The sequence below is a fragment of the Epinephelus moara genome, chromosome 14 (assembly GCF_006386435.1).
Source record: "Epinephelus moara isolate mb chromosome 14, YSFRI_EMoa_1.0, whole genome shotgun sequence".
In the NCBI taxonomy this organism is placed as follows: domain Eukaryota; kingdom Metazoa; phylum Chordata; class Actinopteri; order Perciformes; family Serranidae; genus Epinephelus; species Epinephelus moara.
In genome coordinates, this window is record NC_065519.1 from 19418294 (window position 1) to 19443631 (window position 25338).

At 43.0% G+C, this 25338-nt stretch overlaps 1 long non-coding RNA gene across 1 annotated transcript in view; it reads right to left on the reverse strand.

Annotated features, from left to right (window-relative positions):
• The window catches only part of LOC126401534 (uncharacterized), a 221419-nt gene that overhangs the window by 62552 nt on the left and 133529 nt on the right, over positions 1-25338 (reverse strand). Inside the window, exon 5 of the long non-coding RNA XR_007571086.1 lies at positions 13971-14151. This is a non-coding gene — a long non-coding RNA (uncharacterized LOC126401534). The remainder of the gene's footprint in view (positions 1-13970; positions 14152-25338) is intronic.

The window sequence follows — 25338 nt, forward strand, 5'->3', positions numbered from 1 at the left end:
ATGGACATGGCATTGCATTTTGCGAGTTCTCTTTATTTGGGAGAGTCAGATTCAGAGTAATGGTTCACAGATGTTGTAAAACACAAACCTTTACTTGGACATCACCATTCTTTAAGACTGGCAGGGTAAAGAACATAAAGCCAGTGAAGCGTCAGTGGAAATGTCAGGCAATTCTTACATGTAGTTTGATGAGTAAGTGAACCCACTGATTCATCCTTCTTTCCAAATACTCTATGTAGATGTTTCTTATTAGTGACTTGACAGAAAATGATCTAAAAAATGATTTCACTCACTCACTCACTCACTCAGTCGTGCGTGCGCACACACACACACACACACACACACACACACACACACACACACACACACACACACACACACACGACGAGCACAAACAAAAGCGTCAGCTTTCTCCCCATGTGTTTTCTCGTTTTATGGAAGGATTGATGTGTTGTTAAATAGCAATCCTACAGTGAGAAACTGACCTTTCTTTAATGCTTTCTTTTAGCATTTGCACAAATGGGATTTTCATGTACAGGCCCTGGTGAGCATTAACACAAAGGCCAACAACTGGAACAGTATTGTCAATGCCAATGGAATTACTGTGTGACTAGCGGGAAAAAATACACACCACCCTGCTCTATTGTACACACTTGGAACACAGGCAGAAAATATTTAGCTGAGAATGGGGATAACATCTGTAGAGCTTGAAATGTGCAGCAGGCCTATTTAAAGTACACATTATTACTTTTATATTATTCTGAGAATACAGATAATATTATGTGTTGTGGCTGATGTGTTACGGATAAAAGCTATGTGTTTTCAATGTGCGTGTGTGTGTATGCATCTGGATGTGTAGCCATGTGTGGCGTTTGTTCGTAGCGGGTGATGTTTCTGTGTGTAAGTAACCTCAGGGAGCTCAGCTGTGGGACAGCAGGAGGGTCCACAAACTGATGGCCAGTCATGTGACCTTTGACTCTAAATGGCCATATGTTGTGCAAAACAGGGAAAGGCAGATGCTGTGACGAGACGATGTTTGAGAAAAGGCGAGAGTGGAAATGAAAATATTTTATAACTCATGAATTATGGTATCCACTGCAACAACCAGTTCTTTAAAGGGCCAGTTCACCTAAATTGAAAATTTTCAAAAAAAATTCAATTAATTATTTTCTGCTGAAAAAATAGTCTTTATGAAAATGGTTCATAATGTGCTCTGTAAACAATCCAGAAAGACATTTTTAAATGTTGTTTTTCAATAGACCCTTTCAGGACCGACGTCATGATGACATCAGTTTGTTCGCTGGAGGGAAAACACGACTTGCCGCCACAGAGCTGTAGGCTACATAGGAGTCTCAAAATGTCGTCTTGTTGTATTATTGGGAGCCAGAATAGGAGTCATGGCTTAAAACTTAAATTATCACATATTAACTGCCACTGCCTGTCAACAAAACAAAGACAACTATGGTTACATGTGATAAGATGAAAGGACTGGACGGAGGCGATCATCAAAGATGCTCACATGTGCAGTACACACTTCATATCAGGTTAGGGGAAAAGTATTTCCTGTTGTAGGGATGAATAACGTTATGTGTATTAAGGGTTATCATGTCTACCTCAGCAGAAATTGGGGAGGTATTAAGAGGAATATTGGATTTCTCCGTAATGCTAACTTTTTAGCGCAATAGCTAACGTTAGCTTCAATAGTCCTACTTTGTAAGATTTGCATAGTAATCAACCACAAAGCCAGCAATCCCACCCTCAGCAATCCTGTCAATCATCCATCCACTGAATGAGAGCATACGGGCTGAATAGTCTGGTCCTGTTGGTCAGTGTTTACTTAATCAAGTAACACTCGCGGTACATTCTGACAGCATTACGAATTTATGAATGATTTGTGCCAGAGTGTGTTCCGACATCCATCCATTTTCTAACTGCTTATCCTCTTGAGGGGGGGGGGCTGGAGCCTAAACCAGCTGACATTGGGTGAGAGGCAGGGTACACCCTGGACAGGTCACCAGACTATCACAAGGCTGACACATAGAGACAGACAACCATTCATTCACGCTCACATTCATTCCTATGGACAATTTAGAGTCATCAATTAACCTAGCCCCAATCTGCATGTCTTTGGACTGTGGGAGGAAGCTGGAGTACCTGGAAAGAGCCCACGCTGACACCGGGAGAACATGCAAACTCCACACAGAAGGGCTCCCACACCTGGGATCTAACCGGGAACTCTCTTGCTGTGAGCCGACAGTGCTAACCACCACACCACCGTGCCGCCGCGCTCCGACATGCAGAATGAAAATTTCTGAACGCACCACTCACATCATCTTCCTTTCACTGTGTTGAACAAGCCAAAACAACTCACTAGCTAGCGCTGGCTAATGTCTGTGGAGGGTTGTTTTGCCTCCAGCTAAGCCCCGCCCACCAAAAAACATCATACTGTTTACTAACAGTAAAAGGGTCTATACTGTAACTACCACAAACATTTTTTCCAACTGCATTGTATTGGGTGGAGGCAGAAATCTAAAGATGCATACCTCTAGATCTAGATAAATTAAACCAAGATTAATGGGGGTTTTAATATTTGGCTGAACTGACCCTTTAATCAGATAAACAAGCAGATAGTGAGCTTAATGGAGAGCACTCCTGTGTGCAGCAATGCATGCATGTGCACATGTGTGCAAGTTAAGGGGGAAGAGCGAGACGGGGAGAGAGAGTGAGAGCGAGAGAGTATATGCGTCAGTTGCCTGCGAGAAGCAGGAAACAGGACAAGGTTAATGTTCTATGACAGACAGAAGCCAGCAACTCTCTTTAATGTTGCTCCCATTAGGGCGCTCCCGGTGCTTGCATCCCACTCTAGCATCCTTTAAAAGACGCCTCTGCCAACAACTGGTGGGAGAGCAGCAGCGTGCCAGCTGCCAAACATGACATTTGCTGGCTAGGCCACTGAACCCCAGCGGGTGACATCTGCAGAGCAGCCTTTCATCCCCTCGTTGGGTACCTGTGTGGCCCCCGGCCCCTGAGAGCCGGGATGAATGCACTCACTCTTCCTCCCAGCTGGGTTCCTCATAGCCACAGGGCCACAGCGCTGACACACATGTACACAGACAGACATACAGTACACACACACACACACACACACACACACACACACACACAAAAAAAAAAAAACGTTCAAGTACATGTGTTCGTGCACCGACACACACTAATATACTCACACAAAAGCACACCACCTCTACCTCACAAACACCTCCACACAACAAACAGCTTCCAGCGTCAACATCTGCAGCTCTGGGGGCTGCTTTTGTTTCCCCCTGTCGTTTCATCATCAGGGGCTGGCAGTCAAGTTGTGGTGCTATTGTTGTTATTTCAACCACAGGCCCCGCTGCAACTGGCAACTAGCGACGCCATCACATCCTCACCAGAGTTTGATCAAATATGCAAGCTGGGGCCGGAGTGGGTGAACACAGAAAACAAACAAGCTGAGGGAGGGATGCAGAACTAAGGAAAGAGCAAGTATGAGCTTTGGGGAAATGGTAGAAGATGTGGTTATGGTGGGAGAATAACAGTAATCGTAGTAACATACCATTTAAATCTGTTGAAAATATGACTCAGACATCTGTCTACAATTGTTTTTATCTTGTGGTTCATCTTAATGACGCTTAAATCTGCTGATTTGCAACTTGTTGATGTTTGAATTGTGCATATAAAGAGCTGGTAGTCAAATTAAATTTTTTTGCAAAAGCATTTTCAAGCTGTGTGTTATTATAATAAAATGCTAGCATTGTTTCTCACATCCCAATCATGCATCTAATTTCAAAGCAGTAATGTCCCACTTCTTGAATGTTGAGATAATATAGCTGATAGTCAGGATTCATAACTCCCAGAAGTGTCTACTTGTTCCTGTTTCTCTTCTCTATCTCTTTAATCAGGCTTGATCTTTGACCACTTGTTGTTATGAGTGGTTCTGTGTAGGGGTTCTGCTCCCGGCTGACATCCCATTAGCCCCACATTAGGAAATTCTAATCACTGTGCCACCGGGACGCTGGGACTCACAGCTCCTATTTCACTTAACCTCCAGCAGGAGAGATCAGACTCTGCGTCTCAATGTTTGTCCCTAATTACCTCCCTACAGTGAGCTGCCACACACAATTTAATCCAATTTTCATCCCCTCTCATCTTTAACATCTCGCAAAGCAGTCACACATGCATGCTATGGTTTATATCTACAACCCATACGCTTCCTACTGTTGCCGTAATCGCACGCTGGATCTGCATAATTCGATCAGCACTCGAGCTGACACTTGACACTTTGGGTTTTGTTTTCAGGTTGGTCACATCTTTAACATCACCTTTGCTGCAAATGGAGTCATTCTCTTTACCTGGAGTTGCATTGTGACATGGTTCCGAGAAGAAACTACCTCTGTTCTCTTTGTATACAATAAAAAGTGATGGGTCATTACACATATACACGTTTAGTATGGGAAATAACATGTCAAGGGTATAATTTGTTTTTGATTGATTTCATTTGTTCCCTGACAATTGCTACCATATGAACTGTGATGTCCAGATTAGTTCTCTGGCGCTTTCAAATTGCTGATGTTGTAAGTAACGTTTAAGGGGGTTTCTATTAATAAGGTGTTCACTTCCTGTGTGCTTTTATTTTGGCGCTCTTCGGGCGGAAGTAGCGGTACCCCGTATTTGTAAATAAGTTTTCTTCACGTCAGTTCTGAGCATACGGTAGACGGTACAGTCGCGAACGACAGCTCTTCTACAAAAGGATGTATCTTCAGACGTTTAAGCGCCTAGCTGGAGTTGGGAACAAGGTATTCAGTGTAAATAATGTGTTTATGTGCAGCTATGTGTGCCTCCTTGTTTTTATATTTACTGTGGAGAAATGTTTAATGTGTTACCATGCTAACATTAGCCTCTGTGTATGTGTTTTGGGCCTCATGGTGGTGCTGTTAAGCTATAAGAGCCTTTTGAGTCCTTTAATGTGTTTATTGCAAATGTTACGTTATATGAAATTTTGATTAATTCTCATATGTAAGGTTATGAGGCATACAGGTTATTTTTATTTGTGTTGTAAGAGCTTATTTTATTTTATTTATCTGCCCATCAGCTCTTACGGTGTGAAAGAAGTAAGGAGAAGGATTGAAAGATTTGTGTTCAAAAATAGGGATGATGGCTGAACATAAATAAAGACTTCTAGAACATCTGTACACTTCACCATTATTCTGGCTGGGGTTCGCTATAGATTTGTATCGTCAAATTATTTAATTTTCGACCTCAAATGAAAGTCAGAACAAAAATACATTCAATTCATCAAATTATTGATGCATCACATGTACAAGTATGAAATTTAACCCGTAAATTACTCAATTTTCCCCCTCAACTTAATGGGGACAAAGCGGCTATCTTAGCAGTTAGCATCGTTAGCATTTACAGCAAAAGGTTCCTGGTTTCAAAGTGCTGGCTGGTGACTGTAAATCAATTGTAGGTTGTCAGACAAAGTACAGTATAACAACCAGTCCAGGATGTACCCTGTCTTTTGCCCAGTGTCTTCTGGGATTGACTCCAGCCATCCACAAACCTGTCGAGAAGAAGCATATAGGAAGTTCGTATTCCTAACTTATGCTGCACTTTCACTGCATGGTACAGCATGGCTCAACGTAATTTCACTCACTCTTTTTTGGTTTTCCATTAACAGAAGTTGTGGATAGTACCTGCTACTTCTAATACCTCGGTCAAGGTTCCAAAAGAACAAAGCTGGTAAGGTTGAGTTAAAATACTGGCACTCATTTGTCAGTGAGAATTGCCACTTGTGTGATATGGGAAAACAAAGTTCTCCAAAAGTTCACAAGGCTCAGAACAATGGTCTCCTGGGGAAAGTCCCAGGTGAAAGTCCTGGGTTTTGTGATCAAACCTGCTTCCCAACTAGACCGCTCAGAATAACTTCTATCTTTACTGTCATCAGCGCATTGGTCATGTGACCACAGCCTTCCAAAATGCTTGGGTTGACCCCAAATGGCTGGTTCATCATTACATGGGATATATATATGAATTTTGGTGCATTACTTTTCGTAAGAAAATGTACCAACAGTACATGATGACAGCCTGCATTGGACATCCTCTACAAGCCCACCATTTTGAAACAGCCAAGTTACCATTAATAGTGACCGCAATTTGTTTTAAATTAACACAACCCGGAAAAAACAGCAGCTCAAAAAACTACACTGCACACTATCCTATTTAAACGATGAGTGCAGTCATTCATTTGTTAGGTTGCTGATGAAAGGATTCAGCAAGTGTCTTGTTGAAGGTGATGTCAAGGCAGTTTCACTCAGCGTTGCTATGATGATTAGCTAAAACTCCTGCACGTGCTAAGGGAGTGCTAATCACAGAGGAAAAACTAAATAGAAAAAAGGGCCTGCTACCAAAAGTAAGTTAAGTCAAATTAAGCTAACTAATTCGACAGAAATGCACCTTCAATCTGAGGCTGGTACCTTGCTCACACAAGTCTGTGACTTAGAGAGGCAAGTTATCATTGCCACTCCTCAATCTCTCCTGCAATGAGTGTATTTGGTGGAACAAATGGCTAATTTGTGCAAACATATCACTAATTCAAGGTTAGTTTCCACTATTTCCTGCACACAAATTATCAAAATGTTTACCCTCTACAGCTGGAACCTGCAGAAAAGACGAATCTGCCAGATATGCGCTGATGACAAGAGTAAATAAACTGGAAATACATGGCCAAAACAACATGCGTAAAACAAACACAAATGCTAATTTGATGACAAGTTGCAGGTGGTACAGCCTTGGGGACACTGACCAAGGCTGTGCAGTTGGCAAACCTGTACACACTTGATGATTTGTTTTAGTCTTAAATTTGTCAGTGTGTGTATGTCAGCAACTTGCACATGCAGTACCGATTAGATGTTTATTGGGATCATATTGGTACATCGTTACGAAAAATTAGAGGCTGAGATGTTTTGGGGCACAATTCCACTTTTCCACTTATCAAGATGGTCTGTCATCTTTGTCACATTAGTCGTACCTACAGCCCAGGAGTGTTTACATCAGGGATACTCAACTTGCTTTGCCTGGGGGCCACTTTTGCTTAATGAGAGGAGGCCAGGGGACAGTTAATGAACAAACGTTAATAATTAATATATCAATAAATAACCTGGACCTCTATGGGGTGTACAGAGGATAAACAAGCTCTATTTTTTCTCCAACAATACAAAGAAAACATGGACCTCAAACATTACCACTAACAAACAGACCTAACAACACAATGCAAAATTTGGGACAATGCCGTCTCCTGTACTGTAGATTGCGAGTTTGTATGTGTGTTCGATTATTTGCATCCCTGCCAGCCTGATTATGAGCAGGCGTGCTTGTGTGCATATGTTTCTATATTTGCATGTTTACATCTTGGTGTATGTGCGTGCATGTGTGTGTGTGTGTGTGTGTGTGTGTGTGGTTTAAAACCTGTGATGGCGTCCCTACGTGTTATCCTGTGTAACACAGTCTTGGTCCTCATTATCATTTCTCCCTGGGCCTGTTCTGGTGTTCAGAGCCCCACCAGAGGGGCCTTTGGCTCGGTGGGAGAGGTGTTGGAGGCGGCCTGGCCCCGCTGTGCTCCTTCCTTCCCCCTCCACGGGGTGCCAGGCACAGCGTGTACTAGTGGCAAGCCAAGCCTGACGCTGAGGCTGCCTGCACAGCCAACGCCGTGTTTGAACAGGGCAGGGGGTTGCCACGTCATGCCGAACACACACATGCAGGAAGGCCTACTTGCACACACGTACACGCATGTATACACATCTCCATAAGGCCGACTCCTGGTGAGTTCGACACATGTTTGGAAGATGCGGCGGAGGTGAGAGTGAATGTGTGGAGTCTAATTTAACTGAGTCTGTGCAGGTGAGAAACATCACAAACAGAGAATTTAAAAATCTGTAGTTGTAAAGAGCTGGATTGAGATTGATTTGAGCGTAGCTGTGTTGTATTGTTATTGAGTTATGGCAGATTCAGAAACAAATATGGAGCACACAGTGCACACATTCATTTAATTTGTTATTTACACAGTGAAGGATTAAATCCTTTGGAAAGTTTAAAATAAAAAGTGACTGCAGTTCAGTGTTTTACTATGCAGTAATTCCGTCTCCTCCTCCCCCTGACTTCATAATTTCAGCATATTGCGTGTTCCACATTAAGTTTTGATTCAGTCATATGTTCAGCTCTCAGGTGTGCCTCCGAACCATGAAATATTAAACCTATGAATTCAAGGAGATGTCACATTCTGTGTTTCATCCATTATGTACACCTACACTACATTGTTGACTCTTTGAATTCTAATAGGTATGGATAGGAAGAAGTAGTGCAATCTTCATGTTGGCTTTACAACTTGCTCCCAGCATCTGTTTAGTTTCTAAAGTCTCAACTTTTTCGCAGTTTCTTTCAGTCGCTTTCTGGGCGAAAATGAAAATCTGGTGAATGTTAAAATGTTAAAAGAGCATTAGGAAGGCATCCTAAAAATGAAACTGTGTGAATATTGGCTTGAAATGTGTTAGCACGTGAGCGGGCGTGTGTCTATGTGCGAATGTGTTTACGCGACCTCCTCCTTTTTTTGCTATCTCTAAGTGTCACATCTCTGCTCATAGCCACCCGTGGGAGTCAATCCCACTCAGTCCCAAATAAAGCAGGGCCAGGTATCACATATCGAACGCTAACGCACACACAGAAATACATATTAAGACACACACGCGCTGTGAAGACACATACAAATCACAGCAGCGCTCACGTATCAGATTGAAACAACAGAAAGAGAACATTGTGTCTGTCTCTGCAAAAACATCAGCAGCCCTCACAGTCTCCCTCCACTCTTAAACTCTCCCTCGCTCCCACAGGCAGTCAGGGGAGACGGGGAGTTCAGCAAGGGGGAGAGATTGGGTTACCGTGACATAAATCTCCACGTCTCCTTCTCCTGTGTGTGCAGGAGTGGTGGGCAGCAGGGCGACGAGGCTCTTAGCACCAGTGTCTTTGGGAATGCCGGCATGTTCCCTGGAGGAGATAGAGGAGATAGGCCTGGCGCCTCCAGAGGAGTCCCTCACCCTCTCCCTCTCTGTCTCTCTCACCCTCTCTGCTTATCTCAGGGAAACCACAATAGGGTTTTGTACACTGGAGCAAGGCGAGAAGGCTTCAGATGGCAGCCGAGTATGATATGCAGGAGGACAGAGAATCACTCCCACTGTTCCACACAATGATACGGTACAATGCAACACACCACACATCTCTAATAATGAAGCACAGCTCCATGTCCACCCGGCATATATTACATACACACCGCTTTTGCTGTTTGCACAGGCGAGATACAGTGTTTGTCGAGTCCATGTCAAATGTTTAAATAAAAGCATGAGTGATTCCACTTTTAGTTTCAACTCGAGCCGTTTTACGAGCAATGTTTTCACTTTTGAGGCAGTTAATGGTGTCTGGCAGTCTTCAGCTGGACTTTGAAATGCTTCCAAATATCTTTTTTGCCCACCATGTCTGGTTCAGGCTAGGCACATCACTGGCTCCAGTGCCATGCTGTTATTTCAGATAAATGGCTGCTGTTATTGTTAGCTGGATGGTACAAAGGGACGGGATCAGCCACAGGAGGGCCGGACCAGGTAGCAGCTAAGCTGTGGGGAATTAGATGTGGCTCAGTAAAGATCTGTCTGCTAATCACCTTCCTTACAAACAGCCTGTTTGCTGGTGCTCTGAGGAGTGTGGGACATCAAAGTGGTGATGACACATGCAGCACAGTGACGGGGTTTTGTCGGAACAGGAGTGAGTTTGTGTCAGTATCTGACATATTAACAGTGGCGCCCCTAAGGGGGGCACCAGGGGTGGCCATCACCAAGCTAGTGCGAAGGTAGTGGTATCTTGTGCGACTAGACAAACTAAGGCATCAATTAGTACATGAGGGGGCTACATAAGGGGGTGATCACACAGAAATGAGACGCTAGAGACGCGGACACTTCAAAGATGCTTGAAACGCTTATTCAATGGACGCTAGCTAAGGGCGTCTGACACTCAAAAAAGCTGAAAATATTTTAACTTTTCAGCGTCTACGCGTGTCTAAAAAGAAGCGTCTACAAAAACGCGCGTCTAAAAAGACACTTGAACGCCGGTCAGACACGCCGTATCATAGGAAAACAATGGTTTTACTGGCGTCGTGTTTCTAGCGTTTCATCTCGGTGTGATCGCTCCCTAACGCTTCGAATTTAGGCTACACTTTGGTGAGCGAACAACTGGCATAGCCATTTTCTAAGGGGTCCCTTGAACTCTTACCTCAAGATATTTGAATCAAAATGGGTTCTTTGGGTACTCACGAGTCTCCCCTAAACTTGTGAAGGCTTGTCTCCAGTAAATGGGGCATCTGTGGCTCCATAGGTAGAGCAGGTCATCCACTAATCAGAAGATCAGTGGCTTGATCCCCAGCTCATCCAGTCTGCATGTTGTGGTATCCTTGAGCAAGATACTGAACCCCAAATTGCTCCCAATGGCTGTTCCATCGGTGTGTGAGTGTATTAGAAAAAAACACTCAAGGTAGCACCTTGTATGGTAGCCTCGGCCACCAGTGTATGAATGCGTGTGTGAATTGGTGAATGTGACTCGGAGTGTAAAAAGCGCTTTGAGTGGTCGGATGACTAGAAAGGTGCTATACAAGTGCAGGTCCATTCCTTACAATCAAAGTACCCCTTCAAATTAAAGCACTATATTTGCCTTTTATGGAAAGGACAATCAGCCTATTTGAAGAACACTGAATTGCCTGACGCGTAGATACATAACAAATTAAACCAGGGTTGTTGTGGAACTCAAAATTTTAACTTCTCAAACTTTAACCAGTATTAATCTATGCACATTAGATAATAAGTAACACTAACTGTAAAATAAGAAACACAGATGTAGGCAACGTATGCAATTCCTGAACCCTATATACTAAAACAGCATATTAAAATTCCTGAAATTAAGTTACAGCTTTTGGTTTCTGTGTGCCACCCCAAGATTTTCAGTGGCCCCATCTGACCACCCCTATGAAAAATATCTGGGGGCACCACTGCACATTAATACAAGAAGTCAAGGCCGTCCCATTCCCAAAGAGTAAAGAGTCCATTAAGCCTGCATGGCACTGCACAACACCGCACAACCCCAACCTGCAAAACAAATACGTTCAGCATGGTTTCTACGGGACAATAAAAACTTTACGTGTCATTTATGTTTCAGGTTTCGTGTCGCAAAGGTCAAACGTTATCAATCTACGGAATACCGCCGGCCAATCACACTGAACTCACCATAAATCTCATCTGCTGGAAGCCTCACAACTTTGATGATTGCAGAGGCCAAAGGCTGTGCCCTTTCATGTATTTTCACAGGGCAGGTAAATTGGAGAGCCAGCAGCTGTAATAGGAAAAAGCCTCGAAGACACTTGAGTCCCCCCCGACGAAGAGAATAGCAATTATTCTGGAAAATCAATTTTCAACCCAATCTTTCTCCCTTATCGACCAAGAGGCTCTTTGGAGGTAGAGAAGGTGACAGGAAAATTTATCTCCCAGATTCTATTAGTGGATCTCTATTTGCTATGTGCATTGAGGAGAGGCCCTTTGTTTTCGGCGACGTTTTGACTAGGCATAAACAGTGGAGCTGAGCACATTCAGCCGTGGTCACTGTATATGAAAATTGATTTTTTTTTCCACTTTCCAGAGGCTCATTCATTTTCATTGATTTAATGCTTGTACCGACTCAGTTTGCCAATAGACATTCCATTTGTTGGATGGTTTAAGAATAGAGGGAGTTAGCATGAAAATGGACACTTCTATTGCTGCCGCCGCTGAAATACACGCATATATTTAATACGTACTGTTCTCCATCCTCTCCTGAGTAGTTTGTATTAAATGAAATCTAAGCTGCTGCACTGTAGGTGCTGCTGTTGCCTCTCCGTATTTATTCTGCGTGTGCACGTGTGAGCACAACCACACGCACACAGTGTCATACCTCCTCATGATTATTCCCACAGTCTTATCAGTGTTTATTTTCCTACTGTGAAAAGCCTATTGCTCCGGCATTCTTTGCATGTCAGTCTCTGCCCAAGATTTATCGTTGTGTTTATCCCATTAATACGTCAAGCCATTATGTAAACTGGCTACGGAGTATTGCAGTGATCAGTTTGACTGGCTCTCCATCACTTAGGCTTGTCGTGTACATCTTATACTCTTTTGCATCAGTCCATCCGTCTTCCAGTGTTGTTCTTATACTGATTCAATGCAGTGTTTCTGTCCTACTCTTGTATAATATTAGTGTAAGTGTGTGCATTAAACAGTGTATATGAATGAGCGTGCATTCATTTGTGTGTGTGTGTGTGTGTGTGTGTGTTTTGACATCACATAGACGTAAATCAAAAGTGGCAGTACTCTGATATGGGCTAATAAAACTCCCTGATCTGGAAGCGCTAAAGGCTCCTTCAGCATACACCCTGCAATGCAGCCCACTGGCAGTCTCTCTCTCTCTTTTGAACACGCACGCACACACACACACACACACACAGAAAGCGGGAGAGAGACTTCGCCCCAAGACTACTGTTGGGCCATTTTTTATGAGTAACCATAACTCCTGAAGAGGAAATTCATTACATGTTGTCTGTTACCCATATACACGCATTCCTATGTACAAAACTACACACACAACTAGCACAGTGGGAGACGACAAAAACACACACATTGTCTTCCCCTCCATGTCTTCATATCCTGACGCAGCAATGAAAAAGGGGGATCGGAGGATTTACAGCGCTAATTCTGAGAAGCTGCATTTGCTTTTCGTTACCAGGGACCTCTGAGGGTTCAGAAGGCCCTGCCTCCCCCTCTCTACCTTCACTTTGTCTCCCCTCTGCACTCCCTCCTCCTCTCATCCATCCCTCAGTGGAGGATAAAAGTGTCCGGCAGTGTGTGTGTGTGTGTGTGTGTGTGTGTGTGTGTGTGTGAAAGGGGGGTATTTGGTGAGAGTACTGACTGTTGAAACAGATGCCGGTATGTGTGTGCCACCTATGTCAACATGGCCGGTCTCCGGACCCGATGCTGCTCGTAGATAGGATCCTGCCCACAGAGCCACAGAGTCTAGACTCCAGATGTGTTCACACACACACACACACACACACACACACACACACACACACACACTAGGACCAATGCCAGTCCAAACCAATAATTCTACCAGATGACAGCCGTTTACTTACACACAGTTAGGTATGGATAATAATCCTTCTCTCCCCACTCTTGAAAGAGATACTCCTTGCAAAATTGCAGATTTTCTTGTTTATGACCAACAGAGGACATCTTCACTGTACAGTAAGTGGGAGTGGAGTGCAGAAACACCCTATCACGATGACATTTGGATGTAGTTAGGCGGTGAAATACCATCGGCCACCATGCTCACTTTCGAACAAACGCACTGAATCAATTTCCAGCATGAGTTTTTTCAAACAAAACATGCACACACACACACACATACAGCACAACAGTTAATGCTTTTCCTGCATGCAACTTTATATGATTGTTTATAACTTTTGCTCAACATTTAAGTAGATATCAAATATGTTGTTTCATTGTATTATACATTTAAATTACCCACTGCTTCTCTCAAAACTGCACTGAAATAAACAGAAACATATGCTGGCCGCATATGTTCAACACCGCTTTATTTAGACTGTTCTATAGCGACACGACAACAAGAGTGTTTTTGTGAAAAAGACACATGGGTAAATTGCAACTGTTATACAAAACAAGACTCGGGGAAGAGGAAAAGTAAAGAGTGAAAATGTTCTGAGCACAGATGCACCCGCTCTCTTGCTATCTCCTGTGCTTGTGGGTATACTGCCGATCCAGCTATTCTTGTTGGTTTGTTAATTGTTTGTCACCCACCAGGTGCCATCTGTCTGTAGTCCCACAGTCCCCGAGCCATGTGGGCCGGCCTGCCTGGCGCCTGCCAACGTCACTGACCTGCAGCAACCGTCCACACCTCCGTCACACACCTCCTGATCCGTCTGGGATAAATAGCTTCTCCCTCAACTTCTGTGCCGCCATCACGGCTTCCCAATCTGTCCTGTGTTAGAGGGGGGGAGGGAGTGGGGTGACAGGAAGAGACAGGAAGGGAGGGAGAAAGACAAATGAGAGGAAGGAAGGAATGAATAGATGGATGGATGGATGGATGGAGTGAGAAGGAACAATGGATAGAGATGGATGTCTGAAGAGATAAAAGGATGAGATATACAGTTACAGGCTTGTTTGTGTTTTCTGATGTGCCGGTTGTTGCAGAGAAGAGACAGTGTACATCCTGCAACAATAACCGTCATATTTGTGTCTATATGAAACTTGCATACTGTCAACGCAACACTTAAATGACGATCTTAATACCTCTGCACTTAATAAACTGACCTACAATCAAAACAACAACACATTACATCACCAGAAGTTAAGGTATTTTGGCACAGCATTGACGGCACCCACCACTTTAAGAGGCTCTCCAACAGGCAAGGGAGGTCACCTTCACCTGGGCCTGATGTTGGGGCAGCTGTGTGTTGAAAAATGAGATCAGCTGCTTGCTCACCGGGACGCATGCGGCAGTCTGGAACTACCCAGGGCCTAGTGCACTAGCTAGCATACGGTGGCCCCAGTACAATAAAGAGAGAGCGAACAGCCCCCTCTCTCCCAGCCTGTCTGCCTGCCTGCCTGCCATCCTGGGGCATGTTGGGTCACCTTGACGACTGGGCCCAGCGAGGGGAGCCGCACCCCACTTCGGGGCAAAGAAGGAGGCAGTATGGGTAATGAGGCGTTGCCATGCAAGTGGAACAGCTTTTGAATAACCCCATCCGCACACACACACACACACACACACACACACACACACACACACACACACACACACACACACAGAGTGTATTCTACAGTACTTGTGTTTACAGAAGGGACAACAGCTTGTTGGAGAAACCTCTCAGGAGCTCTTAGTCCAGGAAGGAGGAGATTCATGGGCATCATGGTGGAGGTCAGTAAGTCATGTGGTGAAGTGTTCACGCACAGATAGCTTCAATAAAAAGAAATAGAATTACCGCCTCACAGTTGTATGCCTACGCGATTCAGTCGAGCTGCAGGCACAGTTCACATCCATGTCTGTGCAGAGTCATATGTGGCTATGACAGCTGATAGTGCTTTGCATATGGATGTTGCTGCAAAGAAGTTTTGTATTCTAAAACATGGAGGCTCCACACACATTCAACCACAGAGCACAGAAGATCTACACAGTCAGCACAGTCTCAAGGTGGACACCCAAGATCAGTGTCACAAACTCTGTATCCGACCAAATGTCTCCCCTTCTGTTCCTGAGATATGGTGTTTAATAATGGCCTGAAAAGTGTTTTTGCAGAACATTATGATGTCAGAGTGAAGCTGACCTTCGACATTTGGATATAAAAAGTCATCACTTCATCAATTTATTCTATCTGATACTTACATGAAATTTTGTCATGATTAGCATATGAATTTTTGAGTTATGGCCAAAAACATGTTTTGTAAGGTCACAGTGACCTTTAAACTGTGACTACCAAAATCCAATCAGTTCATCCTTGAGTCCAAGTGGACTGATGGATGTTTGTGCCAAATTAGACGAATTTTCCTCAAGGCCTTCTTGAGATATCGCATTTATGAGAATTAGACAACCGTGACCTTTGACCTGTCACCTCCAAATTCTAATCAGTTAATTGTTAAGTCCAAGCGGATGCTTGAGCCAAATTTGAGGCAATTCCCTTAAGGTGTCCTATTGATATCACTTTCATGAGAATGAGACAGACAGGCTCACCTTGACCTTTGACCACCAAATTCTAATCAGTTTATCCTTGAGTTCAAATGGATGTATGTGCCAAATTTAAGGAAATTACCTCAATTTGTTCTTTAGGTATCACATTCATGAGAATGCGACGGATGAAGTCACAGTGACCTTGACCTTTCACCACCAAATTCTAATTGGTTCATCGTTGAGTCCACGTGGATGTTTGTGCCAAATTTGAGGAAACGCCCTCAAGGTGTTCTTTAGGTATTACATTCATGAGATGACAAACGAGGTCACAGTAACCATGACCTTTGACATCCAAATTCTAATCGGTTCATCCTTGAGTTCAAATGGATATACAGTATATGCCAAATTTAAAGAAATTCTCTCAAGACATTCTTTAGATATTGCATTTACGAGAATCAGACAAACGTGATGTTACAGTGATCACCACTAAATTTGAATCCGTTCGTTAAGTCCAAGTGGATGTTTGTGCCAAATTAGACAAAATTTCCTCAAGGCCTTCTCGAGATATCACATTCACCAAAATTAGATAAACATGAGGTTACAGCGACCTTGACCTTTCACCACCAAATTCTTATCAGTTCATCATTGAGTACAAGTTGATGTTTGTGCCAAATTTGAGGAAATTCCCTCAAGGTGTTATTTAGATACTGCATTAATAAGAATGCGACAGATGAGGTCAAAGTAACCTTGACCTTTGACAAGTTCAAGTGGATGTTTGTCTGGAATCTCTTCAAGCCCTCTTGAGATATCACATTCACGAGAATTAGACAAATGTGAGGTTACAGTGACCTTTGACCTTTCAACACCAAATTCTAATCAGTTCATCCTTCAGATCAAGTGGATGTTTGTGCCAAATTTGATGAAATTCCCTCAAGGTGTTCTTTATATATCACATTCATGAGAATGAGACAGACAAGGTTACAGTGACCTTGACATTTGATCTTTGACCACCAAATTGCAATCAGTTTATCTTTGAGTCCAAGTGGACATTTGTGCCAAATTAGACGAAATCTCCTCAAGGTGTCCTTTAGATATAGCATTCATGATGAGACAGACAAGGTTACAGTGACCTTGACCTTTGACCACCAAATTCTAATCAGTCCATCCTTGAGTTCAAGTGGATATTTGTGCCAAATTTGAAGAAATTGCCTCCAGGCATTTTTAAGCTAGTCTGTTAACAAGAATGGGACGGATGGATGGACAACCTGAAAACATACTGCTTCCGGTCACAGCCATTGCAAGCGCGGAGGCGTAAAGAAAATGAATGTGATGTTTGGTTTATATGTGAAGCATGCAATGATGCCACACCACTGCCAGTGAGTTTTAATGTTATATACCAACATTGAATGGGATTGGCTCCTACTATTCTTGTGTGATCCCCAAGCTGTCAGAATCAATTTTCCACGTTGTATTCGCCCCCTGCTCTTCAGAATAAAAACCTTGTAGGGGTTAAAGGTATTGCTGATCTCTCCAAAAACCAAAAACCCAGTGGACGTCGATGTTTAGATGAGAGCCAATACATTTAGCTGAGAAAATAGTGTAAATCAGCCACCCATGAAATGTTCATTTGAAAAGAAGAAAAAAAAAAAGATTTTCCAGTCCAAGTACGCCTAGTTATAATGATTGTCTGAGATGAGGTTTAATCATTCTCATGGTCTCATAAAGAGAGGGAAGGTACAGTATTCCCTCATGTTGACTCAACGTTAAACATTCACTAATAGCCTACCAAACTGTGCGGCATCCCATGAAGCCACTGGAATCCTGGGACCGCCTGTACCAGATCCAGTGGGAATTTTTTGACCACCTCCACTCGCACAGACACCACAATCACAAGTAATGGACACTTGTAATCACAAACACACACGTACCAATCAATAGCAGATGTAGATACAGTTGAAAGACAAAGTTTGAGAGGTAGGACATGCCTTTTGTCAGTAGCAGTGGAGATTGTGACACAGAGACGAACCTTAAACTGCTCCATGAAAAGAACAGCGACTAGAAAAATGTTCCCTTAAGTAAAAAATGAAAAACTGAAGGTTGCTGACCACATAGAGACGCAAATGCTCAAGTTTGTTTTTCATTAGCTTGGCTTGTTTGAAAGGAATAAACCTCCACACAGAGTTCTGCCTGGAATCCATGTCTTATGGTAACATAATCCAAAGTGGCTGCAGCGCATAGGCTTCTTTCCAACATCTGAACACTGCGTATGGGTCATCAAATGTGTTTTTATTTATCCCAAAGTGTTCTTCAGTGTATAAGTTTACAGTGCTCGAGTGGTGAATGCATTAAACATGAAACGACTTGTGAACTTTAGTGCCTTATCTCCTGTAGAAATCCTAAAAGGTTCCACTTCATTATTCAGCTAGTCCTTCTGTTTGCAATTGGAAACAGCCCTTTACAAATATAAATTGTTCAAAATCTTGGAAACCGCACTGAAATTCCACAAAGGCATGACCATATCGGTATTAAGCTATAAAGCCATATTGTAGAAAAATGGCCCGCAAAAAAAAGTTGTTGTTTTTTTCGAAATTTTGTGAAGATGATGTATGATTCCAGGACGTGTGTTCTTTTTTTTATTACAGATCTTTTTCTTCTTCACGTCAGTCCTCTCTGAATACTAATAGCCCATCTCCTGCAAGCTTTGCTACAGATGCTGGCAGGTCTAGCCTGAAATGATTATCAGAGCCAGATCCCACTGGCCAGCTTTCCAGTAACACTCCTACATGGAGATGGAACCAGAGCCGGGGCTGAGGCTGAGACTGGGGCTGGAGCTGGCGCTGGGCTGCCAGGGGACAGACGCCAACAGGCCCAAGAAATTAATACCAGCACTGGGGCCTCACCGAGGTCCAGCATCCAGCTCCAGCTGGAGCAGAGGAGACAAAATGGATGACTGGCAATGATGTCACGAGACAAGGTGGCTCGGGGGGTCCTGAGCCACTGCTAGCGGTGCCTCACCTGGAACTGACAGCGGGGAATCATTGGTTCCCATTGATGAGTAAAACCCCCAAATGGAAGCATAACTTTGCTTTGCTGAGAATTTGACTGCCAACTTCAGATAGATTGGAATTTTCGGCACGGTGAAATATGTTTAAAAGGGGACTTACACGAAACATAATCAGTCCATGTAATTTTCAATCAGCCTTTTCCTCCAGTTAATCAGATTTCATTCAAACGTGTCTTATTTTAAATATTATTACCCTGCAATCTCTGTCACAACATCTGGGGTCCCTGCATATGCCATCTAGAGAGGACAGACTTAACCCACATGTTGGAAGTACCTGGGAATATACTGTAAGTGACCCTATGAAATGTCCAAATCTGTCGAAGTTGCTCAAAGTTTTATATTAATATAACGTGTACTTAAACTGAAGTGTATTGTATCGCACTAACACAATCCTCAACCTGTCATTTGTGATCTTCCCTCTTATTTTCATTTTTTTTATTTACTTATTTTCTTCCCCCATTCATTTAGATATATATATATTTTATTTTTTTTATTAATTTGATTCAATTCCATTCAATTCAATTTAATTTAATTTAAGTTAATTCTATTCAATTTAATTTAATTTAATTTGATTTCATTTAATTTCACTTTATTTTATTTTTTTTCCGTCCCATTTCTATTCATTTATTTTCCATTCACACTTTTAAGGTGGGGGGTGGGGTGGATTAATGCCCAGTCCCATTTCTATGCCTTAAATCTTCCACTTGGTATCGAGTGCCCTCGTTTGCGAGATAACCCTTGATGAGGGAAGTGAGGAATATTAGGGTCGAGATCATTCCCTAAGAAATGTGACAACACTTCATGCACATCGGCGTGGCCGACGTGCAGGCATACGTCACGCGTAGTAGCGACGCAATGAAAATGCCGGCTCCAGCGCTTGTGTTGTGGCATGTGCTATGTTTATTCTTCTGATCGATTTTGTTCGGGTAAGTCGATTTGTTCAAATATTTTGACGCTGTGTTCAACCCAGTTGCTGATGAGTTTATGCTAGTCCAACCATCTGTTGTTTGTATAGCCTACATTCCGATCGTACGGTAACAAACTGTTTTCCAAAACTTGCCAAAGTTGCTGACTTCGCAAGGTGTTCTGGGAAATTTCAACTTCCACTTCGTTGAAAGTGTGGGTCGGGGCTCCTTTGGAATCTAGGGCGGGTTTTAAATGTTGGAAACCACTTCCACTACCTCAATTCTGTTTTGGGACACCACTAGCCTAAACGTGAACGCGCACAACCAAGTGCAAGTGGGTATTTCTAGGGGAAGTGTGGGTATTGGGACAGGCCCTTAGTCTTTTACGTGTCTGTGGATGCATATGTGCACATACTGGATGTGTGTATGTGCATTTCTCTGTTTATTGATGTTAATTAATAAAGATACTGATGTTACAACAACGCATCTTCAAGCTAACAAGAAGGAGGAGGAGTAGGACAGTGATGAAGAGTTCAAGCTGAACTGCAGCTTCCAAACCAAACCACAGCTTCCTGACATTTGTTGGACTGATCATATTAAGTGAAAGTTGCCAAACATTTGATTCAGTTTGACACAACATATTAATCACCCCCAATGGGAAATTACAGTATTATGAGTTGTTGGACAAGACTTGATAAGATACAGATGACCTTGTTATTTACATTAGCCCCGTCATGGATTTGACGTGCTTCGTCCGCCGTCATCCAGTCTGAGGGCAACACTGTTGTGCTTACACTGTAAAAACAATAAAACCGCATCACAGTTGCTTTCTATCACTCGCAAAAAAAGTGTTACCATCGTATGTGTGTTTTGTAATGAGCTCTGGGGACGATCCAGGCAGTTTATAAGCTGAAATCTTGATCCTGCGAGTCTAATCACAGCAATGATGGTTTAAACATCAGGAAATCATTTACATTGCTTTGGCTCATGGGGAGTTTCAAAGTATCTCAGCAAAGTTATGACAACACAAGACTGCTCACACATGCATGTACACACAAACACACACTAGCTGAACCCGTGTGTGTATGATGTGACTGAAAGAAAGTGGTTTCTTAATACTATAGAGCCTTGGAGGGAGCTCAATAGATTAATGGATTTAGAAAACAGAACTATTTCATTTCATTTCATTTCAGAGCTTCTGTGGAAAAAAGATTCATTTTAATCTGCTGCCTTCATCATTCAAAATAACACCATGTATGCTTGCCTTCTAATTAATTTTGTAACTCCATAATTGACTTGTAATGAATCAGTTCTAAAACATTTTCAGTGATAAAAACTTCAAGTGGGAAAGGAACAATTAATCAGCTCAGTATTTGTATTAATACCAACAAACCAAGACAAATCTCCGTCAAAGAAACGAAGGCCAACATGTTTCTTGTTCCCATAAATATGTTAGCCTCAGTTTTATGCCAAATCTGGATGGCGTCCAACTCAAGCCATGAGACAACATATTTTGTGTGGGCTAGCTAATAATGTTTGCCCCCTCTGCATCTTTCTGTTCCTGCCCTGGAAAAAAAAACTTTAAGAGTAGGAGGAATTCATGTACATTAAAAGGGAGACATTAGTTTTGTCACGGAAGAGTTGAGTCATGGTGTTACGTGCATTAAAACTGTAAAAAGAAAGACTTTTAGCTAGCTTGCTTTACTGTGAGGATCAAAAAGTGATTTCTGTTCACCCACACTTTTGATGGAAACAGACGCCGAACATTCAGCTGGGGAACAAATACACAAAACAGCAGAGCTTCTGTTTTCTTTTTCCATTCCACTTTGCTTTTTTTAACCCTCTAACACTCCCTGATGGTGTATCGTCCTAAAACTGACCAGGCTTGAAATATGACAAATTTAATACGTCCTACATCACCGTCGAGCACGATTGAGTTACTAGAGCAACAACCGGCCTGTCCCAACCTGCAGCAGAGCCTGCGGAGCGGCAGTGTGAACATAACCCCTTGTCAAAGGGGTACGAACGCAGAAGGAGACAGAAGTCTGAAGGACTGGGGGAGGGCGTGAAATAAAGAGTAAAGGAAGGAGGTTCAGGGGAGCCACTCTGCTGACAGGTAAGGCGAAGGAGGACTGGTTGGTTGCCGCTGTTGCAGTGTGGGTGGGTAGGCCACCAGGGGAGGCACAGGGAGAGGAAGGCGGGCAGGAGGGAGGGCAGGAGGGAGGGCAGGCCTACCGGCGCTGTCACCGGCCCCGGCGTGTTTGGATAAGACCCATGGAACATGTGGGGGAATCAGCATGAGGCATCACACCTGGAGGAAAAGACAACTAAATCCAGCCCCCAGTACGGCGGGCCCCGGCTCCACCAAGTCTAGCCAGCATCTGGAATGGATATCTTGGAGATGCAGACGACTTCACAGCCCCTTCACGGGTGCTTCTCACTTTTTACCTTTTTAAAAAAAAAAAAAAAAAAAAAACATGCACAGTGAAAGGTTGCGGTAAAAATAAAACAGGAGTCTCACTGAGGATTTGTGTCTATAAATACACGTTTATCAAAGTTTTTCTTTTTGCACCGTTTCCCATCTGCTTGGCATAATGTTATTGTGCTGTTGATAAAATAATCCTCTTTTTTTCCCTTATAGTTGCGAGACTCCCTTCACCCCCAATATGCTTCGGCTTGACTCCTCCTGGCTTTAACAAGTGTACAGATGCCAACAGTTTTTGGTTACAGTAGCTTCAGTCTGGTTGGCCATCTTTCAGCATGTTTCACTTTGAAAAGGAACAACACATCCACTCATAGTCAAAATACAATCTTAAAGGTCCAGTGTGTAGGATTCAGGGGGGTATATGGGCAGAAATGTAATATAATTAAATTAATGTTTTCTTAAGTGTATAATCACCTGAAAATAAGAAACGTGTTTTTGTCACCTTAGAATGAGCCGTTTATATCTACCTATAGGAGGCGGGCTTCATCTACAGAGATTGCCACACTACAGCGCCATGTTTCTACAGTAGCCTAGAACAGACAAACCAAACACTGGCCCCTATCGTAGGGCCATTCGTGCTTTCACAGCAGCCACCATAGTTAGCTGAACAGTGTTGGTCAAACACTAATTTTTAAAATGAAACTGCTTTATTCAGTGTTTTTACCTGTTTGAGTCACCGGGTAGCAGAGAAAATAAATGAGCACACATTAGCAGGTGCTGGGCTAGCGACCTTTCTGCAACATGCTGACCAGTCTTAGAAAAACACGATTTTTAACATGAAACTGCTTTATTCAGTGTTTTTACCGGTTTGAATCACCAGGTCCTTTTGTTTTGAAGAGGAAGAGACCTTTGTGGATAATGCGGCTCCTGATAAAACACTTCCTGAACATCTGGATCTTAAGTTATCAGAGAAAAGAGTGAGCACACATTAGCAGGTGCCAGGCTTGCTCGTCTGCAATGTACTGAACAGCGTCGGAGAGACAATGGAACTGCTTGATTCAGTGTTTTTACCAGTTTTAATCACCTGGTTCATTTATTTTGGAGAGGAAAAGACCTCTGCGGATAATTCAGCTCCCGTTAAAAACCTCAACACTGAAGAAACCCTGAGAGTTTACACTTGTCACACAGGAGAAGTTTCAACTGGCTGCAATTTGCAATCCTCACCCCTACATGCAGCTAAATCCTAAACTCAGCTCATCAGGACATACCAGAGGCCTGTACTACAAAGCAGGATTTGGAGTTAGCCAGGTAACTCTGGGTTTTCAGTACTACAAAGCTGGTTCTCTTTTTACTGGGATAAATCACCGTGGTAACTTATGCTGAACAGCATAAGAGTGTCAGATCACAATCTGCCACTACCCTGACCTCTGACCACTCAGATCACTGAAGAAAAAAGAATCCATGGATGAAAGTCTGGAGTCTCAGGTAAAAAAGTGTAGCCTATATGTTGTTATAGGTCAGTCGAATCATTTCATTGTTCTAGGGTGCTATTTCCTTTGGTTTTAAAACAGAGCTTCTAACAAGTTGAGAGATTGTTTACACACTAAACACATGATTTTAGCACAATTTTAACTTATGTAAAGTTAATTTTAGTTTGCAATGACAGTGTTGCTATTTTTACACTCTGTTTCCATCACTGCAGCTCAGAATGACACGAGACACCTGTGTGATAAGACCTAGGGGGGGAAAAGATGATTTTTTATTACAATAATTTCCTCCGGTTATCATAAATGCAACATTTGGGTCAGATAGACCTCATCGTCATTAACTAGGCTATTTTTTCACCCTTAACTTCGATAGCAGAAACAGTCTGGTGTTAGTTTGAAGTATTTTATGTGACATATTCAAAGTAGTTTCGTCTTCATCCAACTAAATAGCAAATAATTATCTATACTAATGTCACATATAGCCTAGTGACACCTGCACGTAATTTCAGTCTTGGCCGACGATTAATTTTTGGATAGTGTTTTCAATGTTTCTGCACTCTGCATTCTTTCCGTTCCACGCCACTGACATTTTACTGTCTGTAGACGCAGACACTTTCGGTACAGTTTAATCTGATATGATATGAAGTAGTCTACTTCATTCACAGTTCTGATGATGTCGCTCACGATTAACAGCCCCGCCTCACTTAAACACACTCCTGGCTCGATAGGAAAACCCAGAGTGACTGTACTAGTTATCCGGACAGCCAATATTAGGGTTAGTCAAACCAGATAACGAAAAGATATCCTGGGTAAGTTGAACTGACTTCGTAGAACAGGCCTCAGGAGAGGGGTGATGCACCATAGTGTGTGTACACGTTTGTGTGTGTGTGTATGTGAGGTTTGTCAGGGGCCAACCAGCCGTGTTGTGACTGGAACAATCCCGGCCACAATGTTTGTTTACACAGAACCGCTCACTCACCCAAATAATCAGAAGCTGTGGGCCTTTCTAATCCCCACACAAAGTCAATGGAGCCAGGTTGAGCTGGCGACAGCCCCGATAAGATACTCAAACACAGCCTAGTGATCTGCGAGCCGCGGCCTCTCCTTCCCACACCCTCTGTCCCCTTTGTTCCCTCTGTTGCAGTTCCCAATGTGACACGGATTTCAAGTTCACAGGTCGCGTTCAGAAACAGCTGAATTGTTTTTTTGCCTCCCTTTACCTACACTTGCTGGTCAGTTTTAATTTTTGTTTTCTCATTCTTTTTCACATTCTTGCAGCTCAACATACAAGTCAAAGCAAGCTGCCGTGGTCTGAAAAAAACACCCACTCGCTCGCGCAGGAATGCATATTTGAAATAGTGTATTGTTATGGTTTTGGCTAAGTTGGTACTCGCTCGGCAAATCCTGGTGCACGAGTGTGACCGTGTGTGTGTGCGCTGATAGAGGTATGTGGTAAAACATTCATTAACATTCCATTCATGACCTCAGTATTATGTCCACAGTGAAGGAGAGCATATATTTGCCTTTCACACCTCTTGCACGGGATGAGGGAAATGATAGAGCATTATGTGTGTCAATGTGTGTATGTGTGTGTGAATGAGATAGAGGGAGAGAAAGAGG